At 54.9% G+C, this 14,855-nt stretch overlaps 1 protein-coding gene across 1 annotated transcript in view; it reads right to left on the reverse strand.

Moving 5' to 3' along the window:
* ACOT11 (acyl-CoA thioesterase 11) overlaps positions 1 to 3,584 on the reverse strand; it is an 88,381-nt gene extending 84,797 nt beyond the window's left edge. The window contains exon 1 of the mRNA XM_072730836.1: positions 3,189 to 3,584. The gene's annotated coding sequence lies outside the window, so the exon portion shown is untranslated. The remainder of the gene's footprint in view (positions 1 to 3,188) is intronic.
* Between the last annotated feature and the right edge of the window lie 11,271 nt (positions 3,585 to 14,855).

Here is a 14,855-nt window from a genome sequence, read left to right on the forward strand (position 1 = left end):
GGGAGCGAGGAGAAGTGCCCGGTTTTGACCCCAGGCCTTGGATTGGTGCTTCTCTCCTCCTGCGCTGCCTGAGTTCACCCCCACCCCAGCTCCGCTGAACTCTGAATTCAGCTCCATGAGCCAAAACTTGCTCCTCTATCGGGTTCTGTGGCCTTGCGTGTCTACCAGGCTGCTGGCACTCAAACCCCAGCTTTCTCTTCAGACTCTGCCTTTCTTTTGGATCCCTCCATGCCCTGGGATTCCCCCATTGCCCCCAGCTCTGGCCCCTCCAAACCCAGCCCCACTGGCCAGCAACCAGCCCCCCTTGCCACCCCGCAAAGGACAAATTGGTCCAAGAGAAGCTCAAAGCTCAGATAAGGGGGCAGCCTGGGTGGCTCAGCGGTTTAGCACCGCCTTCAGCCCAGGGCCTGATCCTGGAGACCCAGGATCAAGTCTCATGTCAGGCTCGCTGCATGGAGCCTGTTTCTCCCTCTGCCTGTGTCTCTGCCTCTCTCTCTCTCTCTCTCTCTCTGTCTCGTGAATAAATAAATAAAATCTTTAAAAAATAAAAAGTCTATTCCTATTATTCTCCTCAACAACAAAAACTTCACTGAGCATCCATTCTGCGCCCTGGGTATATATGACCTGGAAACCCCAGAGCTGATCAGAGTTGGAGGCTGCCGATCTCCTGTGGATTATTCAACCATGCTAGGATGGGTTCTGGGATAAAGAGGAGACAAGGCGAATTGAGGGGAGGAGGCCATGGGGGACCATGGAGGGCTTCTTAGAAGGAGGGAGCCCTCAGCAGCATCTTGAGAAGGCCAAGGGTGAATGAACAAGTGGCAAGGGGCCTGGGTGCTAGAAAGTAGGATTCCAAGCAGAGCAAACAGTATGGGCCCAGGTATGATGGCTGGTGGTCCACGGGGGGCAACCGCAAGTAACAGCTGGCTGCAGGAGAGGAAGTGGGAAGGGTGGAACCGAGGTGAGCCATGAGCGGAGAGGTCATCAGGGCAGACCACCAGGGCCCTAAGTGCCCCGCAAAGGAGCAGGGCTTGCCACTGAGGGCACCAGGGAGCTAATAAAGAGGTTTCAAGCAGGGATGAAGGGCCACTAGGTGTATATTCTAGAAAGTTCCCACTGTGCTTTCTTCATTCTGCTTGACCCACTTTATTCTTCATCTATCCCATTCTACGAGCTCCTCGAAGGCAAGGACCATATCCGATTTTCCTTTAGATCCTTTCAGATCCTCTACAGAAAAAGGCAGGAACAAGGAGGGCTGGGTAAATAAAAATAGTCATTTCTGTATTCCCGGGGCCTGGTCGCAAGAGGGAGGGTGTTCCAAGCATGCAGTCCAGCCCAGGGCTCAGAACCCTCCCTGGCTCCCCATGGCCTGCATGTGCAAATCCCAGCTCCTCAGGCCAACACAAACAAGGACAAGGACCACCTGGATTTGGCTCCCTCCCCAGCCACATCTCTCCTTACTGCCCTATCCCCTCACACTTTAGCTCCACTGTCTTCTAGATTCCTTAAGGGTCATGCTCTCTCATGACCTGTGCCTGCCCGTGCTGATGCCTATTCATGTCATTTTTCTCCCTGAGTTGTTTTCCCTCTTCACCTCCACATATCTTTTTTTTTCCCTTAAGATTTTATTTATTTATTCACAAGACACATACACAGAGAGAGAGAGAGAGAGAGAGAGGCAAAGACACAGGCAGAGGGAGGAGAAGCAGGCTCCATTCGGGGAGCCCGATATGGGACTCAATCCCGGGACCCCAGGATGATGCCCTGAGCCAAAGGCAGATGCTCAACCACTAAGCCACCGAGGTGTCCCTTCACCTCCATGTATATGACCAATTCCTAGTCTTCCCCAGCATGAGCAACACTGCCTTCAGGAAGCCTTCCCTGATTTCCCCCCAGCCAGGTGCGGATCCTCTTAAGACCACATTCCACCAACAATTATTATATGTCCCTGCTGGTTGTGTCTGCCATGGTCTATGAGCTCTCTGCAGGGAAGAGTGGTCTTCTTATTCATCTCAGTATCCCCAAGGCCTGGAAAGACCTAGGGTCACAACTTGTAGGCGCCCAGGGAGCAAGACGGGCTCCTGAAGTCACATGCAAGGTCATCAGGACACAAAAGACACACTAGACCCAAAATGAAGCTGGAGAGGCAGGCTAGGCCCAGGTCACAGAGGACCTACCAACCTGGGGTTGACCCTAGTGGAGTGGAAGGCAGGGCAGGGATTGAAGCAGGAGAGGATGCACTCTGTGGCTCAGAAAGCTAGTGGCAGGGGACAGGTGTGGAGGAAGGCTCAGAGGGGCCAGTTCAGAGACCCCTGGAGACCAGCAGTCTGGCAGATTAGGGTGCTGGTTGAGTGATGGAGAGAAGAGAACGACTGGAGAGAGATTTAAGGGGAGAAAGGACCAGACTTGGTGCCTGATTGTTCGTGGGCAGTAGGAAGGAGGGAGGAGTAGAAATGACTCCCAGCACAGCTCTCACATCTCTAGGGAGAGACGAAGGAGGCTAGCAGCCAACTTGGACACCAGTTACCTTGGACACAAATAACCCCGGGGACCCTGCTCCGCCATCGCCTAGCTGCAGCCTCTGACAGCAGTCGCCCCCCCCCCCCCCCGCCCCTTTTTCCCAAGGGGTTGACTTGACGCTCTGCTGGCTCCTTGCCCACCGCTCCCTCCCACAGTCAGCTCAGCGCCTGCCAGTAGAGGAGGGGAGGGGCGGGGCAGCCGCAGAAGCCCTGCGGCGGAGAGGGGGGGCGCTGGCGGAAGCAGCCAGTTCAGCCGACCCCAAACCAGAGAGCCAGGGAGAGCAGAGGAGAGGCAGTGACAAACAAAAGAGTCGGAGCAGCATAGTGTTATCAAACACTAGGGATGCAAAATGCCTTCCAGATCCTCCTGCCCACCTCCCATTTTAGAGATGGGGAAACTGAGGCCCAGACAAGGCAGCAATTCAGGAGCCTAGAACTCAGGTTTCAGCAGACCCACGCCCCCTCAGCTGGAGCAAGCACCTCTGCCCTGGTCTGGCCGCAGTGGGTATAGAGCACCATGGGGACCCCCGGGGGGAAGGCTGGCCAGCTATCTGAGCCTGTGGTTCAAGGTCCCCGAAGTCCTCATGGTATGGAGAGCTGGGCTGAAAGTCAGGGGGTCTGAGTTCTCAGCTGTGAGGCAGGGGAGGTCAAGACATCTCTGATTCTCACCTGTAAAATGCCTGATAATGCCTCTCTTGACAGCGCGCTGACATCAGGGATGAAAGAGGACTTTATCAATCCAAAAAGGCCAGAGGACCCCAGGAGGACTGAGCGCAAGCCCCACGTCCCTAAGCAAGTCGTTCCCCTCTCCAGGCCTCAGTTCTCCAACTGCACGGTCAGGGGACTAGATCCATCGATATTAAAGATCCAGTCCATCCCTGGAAGCCCGCAGGATGCACCCAACTCTGCCAAAGTTTTAAACTCTAGAGCGGACGAATCCCGCCACCTTCGTCCCCCAGGCCCCAGCACGGGCGCTCGGAAGCCGTCCTCCGGGCTGTGCCGGTCACTGGGTGGCCGCCGCCGCCGCCGCCGCCGCCGCCAGGGCCAGACCTGGACCCAAACCTCAAGGCCCCTGACCGCCCCGGTTTCGGAGCTCGCGCGGCGGCCCCTAGGGGGCAGTGTTGCCCCGGACTTGGGCAGGCGCCGCGGCTGCCCCCGCCCCGGAGGGTGCCCCCGCCCCTGCGGGCGCCCGGAGAATCCTCGAGTTCTGGGAATGTTGGACGCCCCCCGCCGCCCCCCGCCCCCGCCCCGCCCCCGCCCGCCCCAGCCGGGGGCTCCCGCGCCGCGCGCAGCCTGCCCGCTGCGGACTTGCCGCCGGCTCCCCCACCTCTGCCGGCAGAAAGCACCTAGCAAGGATGAGGCTTTGGGTTTTATGTTTTTATTTTTTTTTTATTTTTTGCAGGAGTAGGGGGCAGGTATGGGGCGCGGGCTGCTTCGCGGCGACTGAGGTGTCTGTGCTCAAAGATCCGAAGGAGGAGACATTGGAGGGCCCGGGGGCCAAGAACCTGTCAGCTGCTTCCCCCGTCGTCCTCTCTCCCCTCTGAGACCCCTACCTCCTCCCCCCCACACCCCTCCCCAGGGATCCCCCCACCCCAACCCCGCCGGGATGAGTCCCCGGAGCCGGGGAGCTGCACGAGGCTGGGGGTGGCCACGGGATCCGACGCGCCCGACCCCACCGCCACCAGCCTCGCTTTCCCGGGTTCGAGCCCAGGCTCCGGGGTGGGGAGGGGGCCAGGACGCAGTCCTGATTGGAGGGGTCGGGCAGGGGAGGGGAGGGGGTGTGACCCCTGCTGCAAAGAGCTCCCCCCCACCCCTACCCACCGCCCTGCAGAGTCAGGGTCTGGCGTGCAGGCGCTAGAGGGGAAACGGAGGGAAAACCCCATTCAAGTTTGGTCCAACGGTTTCACGGGAGAGAGGGGAGTGGGAAGAATTTAAAAGCCCCGAACCCACAAAGCAGACTTTTTAAAAAATCATAATTGAAAACATCTCGAAGTAAGGGCCGCCAGAAGTGGGCCAGCTCCCCCCACCCCGCCCATCCCCCTCCCCTGCTCCCCGGAGTCCGATGAAGTCACGATAAGTAGGCTGCAAAAAAAAGAAGGAAAAAAAGTGGGGGGGGCTGGGGGCACCGGGGTCCCAGGCTGGGGCCCCGCGTGGACACAGTTTGGATACTATGGTTACGCGATCCGACCCAAACAGCCGAGGCGGACAACAATAGCGGCCGCCAGAGGAGGAAATTCCTTCCGGGGTGGACGGCGCGGGGGGAGGGGCGCCTGGCTGGAACGCCGAGGCGGCGGCTCGGCCAATCAGCGCGCGGCCGCCGGCGGTTTCAAGGTGCCCCGCGCCGCGCGCCCCCCCCCCCCCCCCGCGCTCCGCTCGGGCGCTGGAATTGCTGAGACGTTTCCCTGCACGCGCCCGGGTAACCCTGCGGGGGCTGCTGCCCAGGCCGACCCCCTCCCCAGCCCGTCTCCCCCCCCGCCCCCCACCCCCAAGCCCACCGCCCCGGGAAGGCTGAGCGTTCTGCTGCAGGAGTTGCTTGCGCTTGAGGGAGGTGGGCGGGTGGGGGGGAAAAATCCCTCCAAACCACCCCTTGCTTTGGGGTTGGTTCCTGCACAAGCCTGTTTTCTATTTTAAAGCCTGTCTCGAGAAAAAATGAGAGAAGGAGGCGAGCGAAGGTCCACCCGGACTCAAGAAGCCTGGGAGGCTCCGACCCCTGCCTGCCTGGCCGCAGGGGCTGTTATATAAGAAGCTGGGTTATTGATATTGGCGGTCCTGCCTGGGCATCTGGCACGCGGAGGTCCAAGGGCAGAGCTGCACGTGGAACCCCCTGGTGTCGGTCCCCCACCCACCCCGTTACTGTTACCTGCCTTGTGCAGGACTAGAGAAACCAGGGGTTCCCCTCCGCCGGCATCCTGGTTATGTATGTGATGCCCGCCCGGGGACTGCCCGCTTCTCCCCCACCTACCAGGGACTCTGTGCCCAAGTGCCCTCCTTCAGAAGCCCCAGACTAGTTCCCAAGCCTCCTTCCCTGCCGCCAGGCCCTCCGCCGTGCCTCTTGCTCTCTTGCCAACTACCCAAAGCCAAAGCGGCATGCTGGGCACTGCCAGCACCGAGTTGGTCCTGTTCCTTTTTTAAGCTCCCTGAACCAGGTTTCTGCTTTCCGATGCCTCCTGGGCACGAAGCACCACTTCCATGGGGAGTAGATGTCTTTTTTATTCATTGCATATTAAGAGATTCACTTCTCTGGAAGGATCTAACGTTCAAAAAGTATTTGCCTCTCTCTCCTACTCTTTTTCTCTCTCTTCATATATAATGGGGATAGCCCTAATTCTCCAGTTCCTCGTGTGTCGCTTTATAAATAAGTAATGAGATTTTATTAATTATGCACGTACAGTATCTGCAAGCAGATTGCTACGTCTCTTGATGCTTAATAAAAATAAAAAAATAAAAAAGGAAAAAGGAAAACCCCTCCACACTGAAGCTGGGTTGTTTTCTTGAAGCAAACAAAAACTTTAAGGGGCCATATGTCCTCCAAGGAGGGAGAGGAAGACAGAAGTTGGGGAGTGTGTCGGGTAGGAAGGGAAGGATTAAAGGGGGTTCCTTGGGGATCCCTGGGTGGCTCAGCGGTTTAGCACCTGCCTTTGGCCCAGGGCACGATCTTGGAGTCCCGGAATCGAGTTCTGCATCGGGCTCCCGGCATGGAGCCTGCTTCTCCCTCCTCCTGTGTCTCTGCCTCTCTCTCTCTCTCTCTCTCTCTCTCTATGTCTATCATAAATAAATAAATAAATCTTTTTAAAAAAGGGGGGGTTCTTTTGCAGATTTTCAAGGCAGCTGAAGGTGTATTTTGTGACTGAGCTGCCTGTCTGAAAACATACCAAGGTTCGCAGGGGCGTTTATGCACTAGGCGGGATGGGCAGCTGTTAATAGTAAACAGGAAACCAGTGAGAAGAGAGCTGGCCGCAGCCCAGTCCCTCTCTCAACTCCATGCCCCTACTCATGCCCTGAGCCCCCAGCTCTCAAAACACACTTTCAGGGCACTTGTGCATCACAGATCTCCTGAGCGCCCAGCATGATCCCTGGCACATAGTAAGGGCCCAGCAAACACCTGCAGGTTGAAGATCTGGAGCATGGAGCACATACAGGGGGTTGTGGGAGTGGTCTTGGGGCACCATGAGTCGCAGAGTCATGAGAGTTGGGGCTTTTGCCCTCAGACAAGGGGGGAGGGGCTTGCCTCTCAAGTTTTTTTGGTTCAGGAAATGACAGAGCAGACCTGAACGTTGAAAAACGAATCTGGATGTGGGAGGCCAAAGAGGGGTACAGTAGTAGGGTGACATGAGGCAGAGTCCATGTGGCTAGAGAGAAAAGGCTATGGGGGACGTGTCTTGGTACCTGCAGCACACCCAGATGAGGAAAGTTGGGGGGGGGGTCAGGGGTGAGCTGTGATTCAAACCTTCTGGTTCCGGTTCCGAAGAGCAAGTCTGTGTAGAAACAGAGGTTTGAAGTGTGTCGGCATGAGATACAGAGTCTCCTCTAGAACAGGCACCTTAGGCTGAAATTTGAAAAGCAGAAAAAATAGACCCCAGGGGAGGCACGTACAATTGCTCTTAGGGCTGTTGTCCAAGGAGTTGCTGGGGCTAGAGGCCCCAAAAAGAGCAAGGACACATGGGGTTCCCATGGCCAGACGGTGGCCAGGCTGGAGCACTGTGGCCATGTTCTTTGCCTCCTTCTCACCTACTTTGCACTACACCCGCCTGGCAGGAGACGTTTCCTGGCCCAGCCCAGCCCCCGACAGACCAAGTGGCCTGACCAAAGGGTTAATTCAATTGGGTGGGTATTGCACAAGTTCAAAGATATGTGGTGTTGTGTTGTGTTGTGTTTTGTTTTCAAGGGAGAAGTTCTGGATGCCATTTCTCCTGCCTGTGAGAGGTCTATATATCACCAAGGAGTTAAAACATAAAAATAAAATTGTGCTGGCTGAGGTTACCACAAGCTATCAAGCTGGGTCTTGTTGCTGGAGCCCTGGCATCTGCTGTGTAATTTGGGGAGCACTTAGTCTTCCAACCGTGGGTGGGGGTGGCTGTCTGACTTCTCTCTTTGTATCCTCCTAATTAAAAAGGACCAGGATCCCTTTCCACATGTGTTAAAGAACATTTTTTTGTGCCCAGGAAAGTCAAGGAGATGCAGATGCCATAGGCACTTGGGATTTGGGGAGGTGGTGCCAAGATGCAGCATGAACCCCAGAACCCCCTCTAAGCATGACCTGCTGTGTGACCTTGGGCAAGGGCTTCAGTTTTCCCACAAATCAAATCATGTGGAGGAGGGGAACCTGATTGAAGATCAAAGATCCTTCTCACTCTCTGGTTCTAAGATGTAGGTCCAATTGGACTTTAGGGCTATTTTCCCTTGTGGTCTTTTGGGATGGAGCCCCTGCCCCCATGCAGCCATCATGCCTATATCCTACCCCCAGTTCTAACTGTGGGCCAAGGTCCAAAAACACAAATTACCTTTAGACCATAAAGGTCCCCAAATTACGGACATGCCCAAGCTGCAACAGACAGGGTCTCACATACATGCAGCAAGATCCTAGGGTCAGACACCACCCAGGCTGAAAGATCACCTGGCCCAGCTCACTCGGGATGCATATAAGCCCTCTGCAACATCCCAGGCTAGTGCCTGTCCAGCTCCTGCTTGAATGCCATGTATGACCGGCAGCTCACGCCACTTCTGAACTCCAGCACACTATACCCTAACCACTTACTGCTCCTGTCCAACGAGACATCCTGCTAACAGCAGGCACCAGGATTGGAATCTTGATGCTCTCCTCAACAGACCTGCTCCTCCTCCCCTTCCCCCTGCATCTCCTGGCTCAGAAAACTGGCACCACAAGCTAAAAACCTGGGATTTCTTGATTTGCCCCCTCCCCCTCCACCCATCAGTCTCTGAGTCCCGACCTTCAATCTCTATCTCTTGGATTGGTCCCTGCCTCATCATTACTCATCTGTGCAATGGCGTCAGCTTCCTGGCTCAGTCTCCCTGCCTTCCAACTGGTCCCGTCCAAATTATACTCCATGCTACCTAGCAGAGGACTCTTTCTAAACCCTTAGCCTGAATACAATACTCCTTTGCTTATAAATAAATGAGGACCTGAGTTGCCCATATGACCAAAATTCAAATTCCTTAGCACATTATTCAATGCCTTGCTTGATCTGGCTGCAGATACACATAGAGTCCCATTGCCCGCTTGTCTCAGCTGCTTTGCTTTACATGCAGCCATACCAAATTCTCTGAACATACTTTATTCTTTCACGCCCGTGTCCTCCACCAGGCTGTGCCCTCTACTGAGGACACCATTCTCGGCCTTGAAGAGATGAGAAGTAAAGGTCTCCTGCCCTAGGGGAACCCTGATCCTAGAGCTACCCTATCCACTATGGTAACCACCCACCACATGGACTCACTGAGTACATGAGACGTGACTGACCCTGGGATGCCTGGGTGGCTCAGCGGTTAAAGCTTCTGCTTTCAGCTCACGGCGCGATCCTGGAGTCCTGGGATCGAGTCCCACCTGGGCTCCCTGCATGGAGCCTGCTTCTCCCTCTCTGCCTGTGTCCCTGCCTCTCTCTCTCCGTCTTTCATGAATAAATAAATAAAATCTTTAAAAAAAAAAAAAAAAGAGAGAGAGAGAGAGATGTGGCTGATCCAAATTGAGATGTGCTGTAAAGTTCAAAATATACACCAGGCTTCAAAAAAGAAGAGGAAGACTATCCGTTAGCTTGTTAACAATTTGTTTATATCAATTACATGTTTATAGTATTTGGGATACATTGGGTTTAATACAGTATATTATTAAAAGTAATCCCATCTGGTTGTTTTGTTTTCAGTAAGCTCTACACCCAACATGGGGCTTGAACTCAGGACCCAGACATCAAGAGTCATATGCTCTACCGACTGAGCCATCCAGGTGCCCTTATTTTTTATTTTTTAAAACATTCATGGCCTGCATGATATGTGGATGGGACAGTACCTCAAGGAGCGGAACCATGAAAACAAGGGGTTCTAAGGATACTGTGGCAGGAAGCACAGGGTGCTGGAGGCAGAGGGCCAGTGGGACACTTGGGCAGCACCTGCATCCGGCTGGTCCAGCTGGCCTGCTGTGACAAGTGCTGCTGGAAATCAGTGCAGAAAGGAAGGAGAGGCAAACATTCAGATCTCCACTCCCGGCCACTTTCTCTGGGAAGCCATCCCTGACCACCCTGTCCCCGGCCCCAGCCTGGGTTAGGTCTGCCCTGGGGCTCCCACAGCCCCTTCTGCTTCCCAGTTACACACTACAGATCAGTCTGCATCATCATTGCCTTTAACTGGTGTGACCATCTGCCCACCCTGTCCCCAAACGTGTGCCCAAGGGCAGTGCCCTGCTTCCCTCACAGTTTGTCCCAGGGCTTGGCGAGGGCGCAGGAACGGGGGCGGGGGAGGGGGGGAGGGGGTGGCACCCGGTGAATGTTTGTTGAAAGTTGAATGAATTCCTTCGTTCAACAAACAGTCACTGACCCTGAGTGACCTTTCCAACGACATCCTTCTCCGATCCCACACACCCTCAAACATGCCTGCCAGCAAGGCTATGTGCCCATGCTCCAGCAGATAACAGCAACGGGGGCTGAGTCTCACTGGGCACTGCCATGGGCCGCGTGGTACTGAGGCAGGTTCCTCTCATTGCCAGCTCTCCATAATCCCGCGTGAGATGACCTCCGTGTGCACCCATTTGTGCACAGATGCGGAGTTTGAGGCCTGGAGGGGTGAAGCACTTGCCCAAGGCCCAAGGTCACACAGTAGGTCTGGAAGGAGCTGAGTTTCACAAAGCTGCCCTCCAATTCCCAGGCCTTTGGCCTAAGTCAGGACCCGCCCAGGCTGTTCCTGGGACTGAGTTGACCACTGTGCATTCTCTCCTCTTCCTTGTCCCTCTCCTTCTGTCTCCAGCCTATGAGAGAGCTGAGTTTAACTCAGACCCCAGCAGCAGGGAGGGCCCCCACTCCACACCCTACGCAAGGGCAGGGCCTCCCCCCAAATGCTACAGAGGGCTTGAGCACCCCGCCCCCAGCTGGGGAAGGGAGGAGGCCGGGAAAGAGAAACCCACCGGGGCCTCTGGGGCACAGCCCTCGAGGAGCCCCGGTGTTTGGTTTCAATTAGGAGGACAAATTCCAGGAAGCCAGGCCAGTGCTGAGGGGGGTGGGGGTGTGCAGAGCAGGGCTCAGAATGAGGAGGCTCCTGGAATCTGGCCTCGGGAAGAGGCTCCCGGAGGGCTGAGGGGCCCACAGGGGGAAGAAGCCTGGCCTGCAGGGCCCAGCATGAGCCCCAGTTCACAGTTCCCCACTCACAGTGTGTGCTCTCAGGGTGGGGGAGAATGTGGGCCAGGCGCCTGGCCCCCAGTAGGCTCTCCATCTCTCAGTAAACAGGGACCAGAATTGCTTCTGTTGGTGCTCACATTTTTCTATAAATTCCAGCTCTGGGGGTGGGAGTAATGACTGGCAATTGACAGTGCAACTTACTGCATATGGAGCCGGGGGGGGGGGGGGGGGGGGGGGGCAAGATGACCAAAGCAGAGAGCTCACACACAGTCCGGAGCAGACAGGTACAAAGGGCTGCTGTGCTTCGATGTGGCCGAGGTGAGAGCAGCCAGAGCCAGGCCCAGGCCCCGGGAGGCTCTGAAGGGTGGAAGATCAGGAGGGAGGAAGACTCCTCTGCCCAGTTCCTGCCGGCCTCCCCAGCCCCCAGCCCCCAACCCCATGCCCAGCACATAGGAAGCACTCAGTAGTTATTTGTTGAAAGAATGGGTAATGAACTCTTTTGGGAAATTCTTCTGGCAAAGCTTCTTAGAAAAAGGGTGCATCTAAGCAGGGTTTTAGCAAGTGAATCAAAGCTGAGAGACCAAGGAAGGAAGAAAGGGCATTCCAAGCAAAGGGAACAGCTGATGCATCAATGAGGCAGCACAGAGCAAGTGGCAAAGTGTTCACTGATTCACTCATTCAACCAATATCGATGGCGTGTGCCTGTGAAGGTCCAGGCACTGTGCTCAGCAGATGGCTGTGGCTGGGCTGGAAGGGGAGGAGCTGGAGGGGGGAGCAGGGGTCAGATTGTGGGGGCGATGGTGGAGGTGGGCTTGTGTCACCTGCAGGGGAGTCAGTACTCTGCCCTGTAAGCTCTGGGAGCTCCCGAGGGGTTTCTGCCTTCTGGGAAGTCCTGGAGGCGATATAAGAGTGGCATGTGGGAGTAGAAGAGTCCTCCGCACAGATGAGGAACCTGAGGCTCAGAGCCCTGTTGGCCCGTGCTCAGGGACATCTAGATAGGCAATAGCGGAGCCGAGCCTCTTGTGTCACAGCCCAGGGCTGACTCTCCTACGCCAGCCCTGGGCCTGGCTCCACTTCAACTAGCCCCACCCTGGGGCAAGATCCTGGGTCCTTGGCCTCTGAGGCTACTTCCTTACTGAATGACCTTGAATATGTCTCCTCCTCTCTCCCCACCAAAGGGCTTCGAGGCCGAGGATCTCAAAGCGTGTGTCGGGTACACTGGGTGGGATGGCGCCCAGACCTGGCCACACACAACATGGAACCTCAAGCTCATCTCAGGAAAGTCGTTGCTTCCGTTGAAGTCAAGGAGAAAAGGCCAGTGTGAAGCTAATATGTCTTTAACACCTAACACCGACTTAATCTCCCTCTCTAGCAAAGAGAGAGGCCTCCTAGCAAGCAAGAGTAGCTAAGCTAGAATTGCTTTGTTTTCATTGAATTTACTTTTATATTTACTGTCTGTTTTTAGAAAGCCAAAACATTTAGAGTATAGATACAGTTTCCTTCGTTAAAGTTTTGTAAAAGTGAGTTAATTTAAAGAAAACCACTAAGTAGATTGAGGTAGGCAGATAACAGCAGACATCGTGGCAGAGGTACCGATGATCGGACATTAGGGAAATCCTGGGTGGGGCGCCTCTGGCTCTTGGGTCTAATATCAACCATTTTTTTAAGGAAACTGACCTAGGTTCTCAGTGCTGCTGTTCATCTTTTTATTTAAAGGTAAGAATTTCACCCAGTCATTTCATGTTGGAATCAACTCTACTGAGCAAGGAATTTCCCTCATTGAACTTCAATAACAGCTGTAGCACCTTGGCCAGGTCCCCACCCCCCCCATGAAGGTGGGGATAGGGAAGGAACCCTAAGCTGGTGTGGCACATCTTAAGTCATTGTCACCTTCCTTCTCCTGATTCTGGGGGAGCTCTTGGAGGGAACTCTGGGACTCCCACAACCCCAAAGTCAAGAGCAGCTGTCAGGAAGGTCCTTAGCAGAACGTCTGACCTTGGAGCCATTGTGGGTATTGGGCCAGTGAAGCCAAAGACCTTCTTTGGGATGCTTCTTGTGTGGCACTCAAGACTCTTCAGTGGTATCCCCAATCTGTCTTTCCACATGTCTCATCTAGCGGGCTGGTTCCTATCCTGGCTTCAAGCTCCCTTATCACCATTTCTGTGGAGCCCTTTGTCAGCCTCTCCAATTCTCTGCCTCTAGTCTGAGCCAGGACTTCCTGTGGGATCCCAAATTCCTAGAATCCCAGCCCCAACCATACTAAGTCATCATTGCCTGTGTGTGTGTGCCTGTCGTCCCCAAGGATGGGAAAACCGTGTCTATTGTGCCTCTATATCCCAGGACCCAACACAGGGGCTGTAGCTGGGGGATGCCTGGTGAAGCTTTGCTGCATTGAAGAGGGCACATTTCAGTGTCCATGTGGTGACCTCGGTTCCTTTCACAGAACTGCTCTTCCTCTGTTGAGTCTCCTGTAGGAAAAGATGCCTATGAAGAATAGTGAGAGGCAGAGGAAAGGCCAACATCTTACACCAGGCAGATATGGATTCAAATCTTGTTTAGCTGTTCAAGTGATGTAGCTGAGCTGCAGCATTCCCACATGTTAAGGGGGATCCTAATCCCTACCACAGAGGCAGATAGGGGGTGATGAATAAATGAGAAAATGTGAGAAAAGCAACGTCCACAGCTCAGGTACACACTCCCCGGTTAAATCACAGAAGTGTTAGAACTGTAGAAAGTGCAGGAAGCCCAGATGCCCAGGAGTAAACAGAACTCATTCTGTCCAATGGAATGACACAGGGAAAGCCCTCTAGTTGAGGGGACAGATTTTTGAGTTGGGCTTTGAAGGATGACTAGGAGCTCCCCACAAATAGAGGACACTGAGATGAGAAGGCTGAGGGTCCTTTAGGCAGAGGACTCCCAGCCTCTACATGGAGCTACAGCAAGAAAAATTTTAAGAGTAAGGGAAAAGGACTTCTCTTCCCAAATTTAGGGCAGAATTGTAATCCAGGATTTGACTAAAGGTGAGAAATGGCCTAAGAAGGGTCAAAGGCCCCTTCATTAGAAGTCAAGGGTCAAGTGGTTCATCCCTCTAGGGCTAAGCTAATTCACGTACTTTTGTCCATAAATCTACTTCCTTTGTGCTAGAAGGGAGTTCACCTTGAGTGAGTAAGGGGGAAGGAGATCCTCCACCCCACCCTACCCTCCCATTTCCTGGGTTCCTAGCCAATAGGCCAGCGGAAGGCCAAGCAGCCCCCTTCCTTCCCTCTCCAAGAGGCTGACCCGCATCCTGCCCCGCTTCTTCATTTCTATCTGTAGCCCTGACTCAGGGCAGAGATGCCAAATTGGGAAATAAGCCCCCTTTTGTGGGCTGGGGAGGGACAGGAGGCAGGGCCCATTTCCTAGGTCAGAACTCCTAGTCCTTGCCCTTCCTCCCCTAGCCCATGTTTTCTAAAACTAGACCTTGGGGAGAGCAGAAGGAGGGGGTGGAGGTAGAGAGTGTGGATGCTTCTGTGTGTGACTGAGTGTGGAGGCCTGTGTGGAGAGAGGGAGAGGGAGGGAGAGAGAACAGAGCCTGGGAGTGTGTGTGTGTGTGTATGTGTGTGTGCAGAGAGAGAGAGAGGGAAAGAGAACAGAGCTTGGAGTGTGTGTGGGGGGGGCTGTGCGACGGCCGTGACTGTGTGCTAGGGAGACTGTGGTGTGTGTGTGTGTGTGTGTGGCACTCCAGCAGCAAGCTGTACCTTAAAGGCACAGACCCTGCCTCTGCCCTGCTCCTCTGCACTTCCACCCCTAGCCAGAACCACCCTCCACCAGCATCAGCGGGAACCAGGGCAGGGTCAGTCCCCAGTGACTCCTGCCAGTGGGAGGAAGCAAGGCCTGCCCTCCAGACAACCCCCTCCCTGGCTGGGGCTTGCAGCGCTCACAGAAGGGTCCTGCAGGAGGCAGGAGGCAGGACAGCAGGGCCTCCCAGAGAGAAGACTGGGGTCTGGGGAGGTGTGGAGGC

The sequence above is a fragment of the Vulpes vulpes genome, chromosome 12 (genome assembly GCF_048418805.1).
Source record: "Vulpes vulpes isolate BD-2025 chromosome 12, VulVul3, whole genome shotgun sequence".
NCBI lineage: Eukaryota > Metazoa > Chordata > Mammalia > Carnivora > Canidae > Vulpes > Vulpes vulpes.